The sequence below is a fragment of the Lissotriton helveticus genome, chromosome 2_1 (genome assembly GCF_964261635.1).
Source record: "Lissotriton helveticus chromosome 2_1, aLisHel1.1, whole genome shotgun sequence".
NCBI classification, from domain to species: Eukaryota; Metazoa; Chordata; class Amphibia; order Caudata; family Salamandridae; genus Lissotriton; species Lissotriton helveticus.
The window spans coordinates 1,944,323,147-1,944,331,316 of NC_136059.1; positions in this window are offsets into that span (position 1 = coordinate 1,944,323,147).

The window sequence follows — 8,170 nt, forward strand, 5'->3', positions numbered from 1 at the left end:
GGCGGAACAAATACTCCGATCAACGACTGGCTACATATACAGGCGGACCACCCCACATACGCCCTCGAGCGGTACCGCATGTCTGCGCGGACACTGATGTATTACCTATACGGCGGGAGAAGGGAGCTTCTCCTGGCCACGACACTTACCTTAGGGTTGTGGGACAAAGCTACCAAACATATTGGATGGGGGAAAAGAGCCACTTGTCAAACGCCAATTTGGCAGTGTACGTGGCTGTCGGAACTGCACAAGTTGAAGGGCTTCCAGAGAAGGGACGATATTGGGATATCGACCCTAGGAGACATAGTGGCGAAAGGAGAGCTGAAACCGTTTTCGGCTTTAAGGGCAGAGTATGGTCTGCACCAAACGCAGCTTTTCAAATACGCACAATTGCGGCATGCCTGGAGAGCCGAGCAGATTCCATCGGACACACTCCCAGAATATGCACCACTTGAGGGCAGATTGCTGCAAGAGCGGATACAGGAAAAGGCAGTATCACTCATGTATAAAACACTAGTGAACAACATGACAGACGGCCTGGTCAAACTCAGGGAGCAGTGGGAGAGAGAAGTAGGAACTATGGATGACGTAGACTGGGACACGGTTTTAATGCACTCTAGGGAGGTAGCCATAAAATCCAGACTAAGACTAATTCAATTTAATGTGCTCCACCGTACCTACTATGACAGAGAGAGATTGCATAAGATGGGCAGGTCTGACGACGCAAGATGCCTCAGATGTCTTGCCACGGAGGGGAACTTTTATCGCACCATTTGGTTGTGCCCAGTGATTCAGAGGTACTGGCAGGGAGTGTTCAGTGAGCTGAGCAAGGTGTTAGAGACCCCCCTCCTGGCGGAGCCTAAGCTAGCCCTCCTAGGTATGACAAATGACGTGGATCTGGCCCGCCCTCTGTTGATCTTCCTGGTATTGGCCTTAGTAGTTGCAAAGAGAGATATAGCCAAGCACTGGGGAGCGGCCGAGCCACCAGTACGGGAGGAATGGAGGAGGGGATTAGATCTCTATATGGCGGCGGAAAGGGTCACATATAAAGCGAGGGGCTGCCCTAAGAAGTTCCGAAAGGTCTGGGGCAAATGGAGAAAGTATCACGGGTTGGATAGGGGACTATGAGCTGAGATGGGAGAACCTAGGAGGGGCACGAACACTACCATGTAAGCAACGAAAGTGTAAGAAGTGGAACACACCTGACTCTCGTATAGCCCTTCACGGGAACGTAGGACGAGAGGATCAAGAAAGTAATGTTGATATATTGCTGGGGGGTGGTGGGTGGAGTGGGAGGAAATGTGGTCTGAACATGATATGATGCTAATGTTGGCTAATGATAAAATGCAAATAAAAAAATATATTTTTTAAAAACATTCTCCTCACTCTTTGCAGGATACATCGGTCTCACCCACCGGTGGAGGAGACGGCGGCAGAGGTCGGGGTGCCCAACAAAGCCGTGAGCAGCCTAACAAGATGGACGGTAAAGACAAGCAGGACGAGTCTCCACGTCAAAGACCCCAGTTTCAAAAAAAAAAGTTGCAGCTTTAACAGCGAGATATGCCACGAATAGTGAGAACACAGCTTCGGAACCTAACGTGGGTGCTGGCGCTGTTAGACAGCGTAGCGGAAATGACCATTGTGCAGGAAGCGTTGCATCCGCATCTGAAGGTGACAGCAACTGACACGTTTGTTGCTGTTGAGACGGCTGACACTAGAGTGGCTCGCCCTGAAAGACTTTATAAAATAGTCCTTTTAATTGAAGGTGACATACAACGTACTGTAAAAGGGGTATTTTGGGGGAATCCAACAACTACCTATGACATTTTGTTGGCGGAGGCCGATTGGCCCCCACCTTTCGTTTTAGCCGCTCCACAAGGGGAGGAGGTAATCCTCCCAAGTTTTGCGCACACTGTGCCAAAGGAGCAGGCTCTGCATTTTTCAGAAGAGTGCGCTAAGGTGTTTGCACTGGCTTTGTACCGTATTCACTGTGGATAGGACAAATTTTCTCCTCGACATGAGATACCATTACGGTCTATGCCACAGCCTCAACCCCAATATCCCATGCAGCGTGAAGCGAAAGCTCCCGTGGCAGAAATTCTTGAACAATTGGAATATCAAGGTGTGATTGAAACTTGTGTCTCACCGATGAATAATCCTCTTTTTACTGTGACCAAGCCTGATGGCTCGTACCATTTGGTATTGGATTACCGGCATGTAAACTCCCATTGTCTGACCTGCGTGGCACAGAATACTCACAGTTCTGCCCTTATGGATAGTCTCATGCGTAAACGGTTTAAGGCCACACTTGACATATCCAATGGCTTTTTCGGCCATAACTTATCCTTTATTAGTAGTCAATAGACAGCTTTTACCTGTGGTGGCAAACAAAGACAGTTCCGAAGATTAGCTATGGGCTACAAGAACAGTCCCGGCGTCTTTGCCACCCGCATAGTCTCTCTTTTGGAGGGACTCGACCCAGATGCATGTTCGTATGTGGATGACATTTATCTCACAGACGACGAATTATGGCCGCATCTGTGTTGCGTTAACTGCATCATTTGTATGTTTGCGGACTCCGGTTACAAATTTAACTTTGCAAAATCACACATTGCAGAGTACACAGTGTTGTTCTTGGGCTATGAGCTCAACAATGAGGGTCGATTAGCGCGCACCCAAGATGGTCGCGTGAGCTCAGAGCTCCCGGACCTTCGCCACCTCCACCGATTATCCTGCATCTTATCCTGATTTAGATGACGGGCTTTTGTGGTCGTGACCTTGCTGATCATTTATCCGTTTTCGAACTGCGAATTGGCCCACGGAAGCCGAAGATAAGGACTTTTGAACATTTCTGGCCTGCTCCAGGGTACTGCCCCGGGCTTGCTTTCTCGGCCAGCCCAGTGGTAATCGAACAACAACGGCCCTGGCGAGGCTCCCATGCCCGGTCTTCTACTTTCAGTTTTGATTCCTGTGGTCTGGCCTCACTGACTTTGCCTTGGTCGCCCTGGTTACTTGCTTCTTTCAATGTCGCGTCATCGCTTGGTGATCTAGACTTTTGCCGCACTTTGATCAGTGGCCGGCCCTCCACTTATTTTCAGAATTGATCCGGGCGCATCGAGTGTAGCCATTTTTACTAGGTCTCAAAATACCCTCCGGGGCGCACAACCTAAAATGGCCACTAAGCCCGAGGCGGAGAGATGCAAGACCAGACCGGCAACTCGGGGAGGTCCTGTGCAGTCCAACGTTATGGATCGCTATACCCTCACTAAGGGATCTCCGAGCGGCATGACTAAGCCTCCGGCCACCTTTGGGGATGACTCCCTGTTGGGTGAAGAACCGTCGTTGAAAGACGTCATGGGCGCCATTGCTGGGATGAAGGCCGTGTTGGGACAACAGTATGAGGCCCTGACCCACAAGCTTGACACGGTTGCTATAGATGTTACTCTGATCAGGGCAGACCTCGCAAAGACTAACGAGAAGGTCAAATCCCTTGACTTGAAGACATCCAGTCTTGTCGCCGACGTCTCTGAATTACAGACGGAGGTCGGTAATTTGAGATCCGCCCGTGACTACCTCTCCCGACGCTTGGACGATTTTGAAGGCCGCGCACGGCGGAACAACGTCCGGTTGGTTGGTGTCCCGGAGACGACGGACTCGTCGGCGATGGACCTACTGGTGGAGGACCTTGTCTTGAATCACCTAGCGCCCAAGGGCCTAAGCAAGTTTTTTGCAGTGGAACGGGCCCACCGAATCCCAAGTGGCCCGCCCAAGTTGGGAGCTTCTCCGCGCCCCATCATTGCGCGGATCTTTAACTTTCGAGACAGAGATACGATCCTGCAGGCATCCCGCATATCGGGCCCTACGAAATATGAAAACGCCGCGGTCAGCTTCTACCCGGACTTCCCCCAACAGGTTCAGAGGCAGCGACTGGGATTTCAAGGAGTGAAGAAGAGACTGAGAGAGAGAGCCATGAAATATGCCATGCTTTTCCCGGCTCGTCTGCGTGTGGTTCACAATGACAGAACATTTTTCTTTGACCATCCTGGAGCTGCTAGTGACTGGTTGGACTCGCTGCCCCCTGGACAGGAACAATTTGATCATTCGGAACACTCCGGTGGAGCAGAGGGCGGCCTGATGGAGCAGGAATAGGGAGTGAATCGGCTCCGGGGCCAACGTATTGACTTTCGGCAGTGGTTTGATGCTATGCTACGATTGTCCGCTATTGTGTTGTCTTACTGGGGTGTGGGAGGGGGTTGGGTGTGTCTTCCTCCTCTGGGGTTCTTTTCGTAGATTAGTTGTATGTTAGGGCGACAGGCACACTGCAAGTTGGGGTGGCTTTCGAGTCTTACGCAGGGGTGCGGGGTGGGGGGTATGATGTTGTTCGGGGGGTTGGGGGGTTCAACTTTAAGTTTTTTTGTTTTATTCAAGGCATAGTACTGATGATCTCCTATGTTGCAGTGTCGCGGCTGGTGTGGGGGGAGACCTGGGGTGGATTTTGGGATGGGGGATAGGGGACTACGCATTCTGTGTTGGAACGTAAATGGGTTGGGAGACAGGATTAAACGGGGGGTGGTATTGCAGTTGCTAAAACGCTTGTCTCCAGATGTGGTTCTGCTTCAAGAAACGCACTTGCTTGGTAATACGTGCCACGCCATGAATAGGCGTGGATACCGTCTCATAGCCCACTCGGGTTTCACTTCCGGCTCCAGAGGGGTGGGCATTCTGGTTCGGACCTCCCTCCCTCTTGCTGTTGATGACGTTCTGCTTGATGATAGGGGACGTTATGCCGCTATTGGAGGGTGTTGGGAAGGGAGGGTGATTACTTTGCTCTCGGTTTACATACCCCCAGGCCTCCAAACTACGACCTATGCTGATCTTGGGAAAGTTATCCTGGGAGTACCCGAGGGTGTGCTTGTAGTAGGGGGAGATTTCAATTCAGTAGTGTCTGGCATGTATGATCGTCACCCTCCACGAGTCCTCGTTAAATCTCAATCCTGGCTAGGGGACTTCTTGGAGGCACTGGGGCTAACTGATTGCTGGCGTTTACATTATCCTGGGCAACGGCAGTACACTTTTCACTCCGGGGCCCATGGCAGCCTTTCAAGATTGGATTATGTTGTGATGCCCTCCTCCCAGGCTTCCCTCATAGGGGAGGTGAAACATCTTGCCAGGGGTATTTCGGATCACTCCCCGCTGTGGTTAGTTGTGAACGCTCGTCTGGGGTCAGGAGGTCGGGTTGCCCCGATTAACCCATGGTATCTCCGTGATCCTAAGATTAGAGTGGAATTATTTAAAGCGATCGATTGTTATTTTGCCGAAAATGTGGGTTCAGTGTCTTCTTCTGTCTCCTTGTGGGAGGCGTATAAAACTGTCATTCGGGGACAAGCCCTCTCATCGATTAGCAATGTTAAGAGATGTAAGCGGGAGGAGGTTGTCCGTCTTGAAACTGAACTTTCCATCCTTGAGGGAGAGTTGGATCCTGGAGCCTCCCCTGAGAAGCTGCACTTGTTAGACCTAAAACAGCACGAATATAGAGCACTTGTGACTGACGCTGCGAAAGAGATGAGTCGTGAACAGCAGGGGCGTCTGTATGATGTGGGGGATAAAGCTGGGAAATTGCTTGCTTGGTTGGATAGGAGAGAATGCGCGAGTCGAGTTATCCCTGTCATAGTTGATGTGAATGGTGAAAATATCACTGACCCTGCTGGGATTGTTGCCCGGTTCACCGATCATTTTTGAGTAGTGTACTCCCCTGTGTCCGATAGACCAGAGCAGGACTCCCGTTTGCTTCTACGTGATATCTCACTACCATGCTTGTCTGGCCCGGAACGGGACCTGCTGGAAGCTCCGCTCTCGGTTGATGAAATTGCGACCGCTATCCGATTGATCCGCTCCGGGAAGGCCTCGGGCCCCAATGGACTCCCCATTGAGCTTTACAAGCTCCGTCCGGACGTACTGGCGCCGTATTTGCGATCGATGTTTTTGGAATCCCTTGAGAGAGGGTCTCTTCCTCCTGATCAACGGTTAGCCTCCATAGTGGTTATCCATAAGGAGGGAAAGCCGCGTGACCGCTGCGAATCCTTCAGACCTATTTCCCTTATCAATGTTGAACCTAAGATCTTGGCCAAAGTTCTTGCTACTCGTTTAGTTTCTGTTATAGGAGATCTTGTTCACCCGGACCAATCCGGCTTTATACCACATCGCAATACGGCACTTAATCTTCGGCGCCTCCATGGAGTCCTGGCGCGAGCCGCGACTCTGCGGGAGTCGGCCATCTTGGCGTCTCTAGACGCCACTATGGCGTTTGATACGCTGGAGTGGCCTTATCTTTGGGCGGTCCTTTCTAAATTCGGTTTTGGGCCCGCCTTTATCCGTTGGGTGCAACTGCTTTATACTGATCCTTTGGCCCAGGTAGTGGTGAATGGGCGTGTTTCGGCCTCCTTTGCGCTTGGTAGGGGTACACGCCAGGGCTGTCCTCTGTCCCCACTTCTGTTTGCTTTTGCTTTAGAGCCATTGGCGGCTTGGTTGTGATGGGAGCCATCCTTGAAGGGTATCAGATGGTCACCGGGATTTGAAGACCGTATATCTCTATACGCAGATGATATACTCTTATACCTTACGTCGCCTCGAAAGTCGTTGATCGTCCTTTTCGACGTTTTGACTTCTTTCAATAAAAATTCCGGTCTAGTCATCAATTGGTCGAAATCTTGCATTTATGTTCTTTCCGGCGAAGCTCCCCTCCTACCACGTGGATGTCCGATTTCGGTGGTACTCGAGGGATTTAAATATCTGGGAATCTTTGTTACCCTGGACCCCACGCTCCGTTACGAGCGCAATTTGCTGCCCCCTCTCCGACGTCTTCGAGCGGATATAGAAACGTGGAACAGACTTCCTCTTTCTCCCCTGGGACGAGCGGCGTTGTTTAAGATGATGTCGCTCCCCCGATTTCTTTATGCGTTGCAAAACACGCTTGACATAGTACCAGCCTGTTATTTCCGGGAGATTGAAAGTTTACAGAGACAGTTGATATGGGGGGGCCGTTCTCGTATAGCTCTTTCGAAACTCACGCTCCCTTGGTATGATGGTGGCATCGCACTCCCTGACATCCGACGCTATTATTGGGCCTCTCAACTAGGGGCCATCAACCACGGCGCTTATGCTCATTCACTAAACCCGGCTTTTGCGATGGATAAATGGTTGCTGCCCGGCGGCGATTACAACAGGGCTTTATACGGGAAGTCAGCCGGTAGATCTCTGACGGGTCCCACTAAAACGGCGGTACAGGTGTGGTATCGAGCTACGGCGGCCACGGGATGGGCTGACAGGCTGACCGGGGCTACTCCACTCTATGCCTCGGATAAACTTGGCTCCCTTTGGCAATCGAAGGGATTCGATCGGTGGGACATGATTGGGATCAGCAGGGTTGATGATGTGTGGGTCAAGGATAGAATCAAAACGTTTGAGGAATTGAAAGTTGAGTATGGATTGAATGACAGGGAATCTTTTCGATATGCGCAAATCCGGCACGCAATCTTGTCTGTTTTTCCCCGAGGCTCGGACGTGCCGGAAGCATCCCCGCTTGAAGATCGGATACTAGATGGGCATATCCCCGATAGCACTATTTCGCTCATTTATAAAAAACTGATTAATACCAGGATTGATTTATTGGCAGACCTCCGAGGGTTGTGGACCAGTGATGGTCTGGAGCTTGATGATGAAGATTGGCAAGCCGCGATCTCTTCCCCGAAAGAGGTGGCTATTCCGGCACGCCTTCGGTTTGTCCAACTCAAAATTCTGCATAGGGTGTATGTGACTGGTCCGCGTCTGGTGCGAATGGGGTTCTCGGCGGATGGATTGTGCAGGCGTGGATGCGGCATGGTGGCTACGTTTCTTCATATGCTTTGGGAATGTCCTGCTGTGCTGAACTATTGGAATCGAGTACATGCGGTAATGAGCGAGGTTACGGGTGTGCGACTGATGCCTGAAGCGCGAAGGTGCTTGTTGAACGTCTGGGAGCCGAATGATTAAAATCTGGCGCAGCTTCGATGGGCAACCTTAGGTAACATGATTGCCAAGCGTGACATTGCCCAACTATGGGGCGCCCAGAGGCCTCCGACAGTCCTGGGGTGGAAACAAAACATGGATAGGTGCATGTTTCGAGAAAAAACGG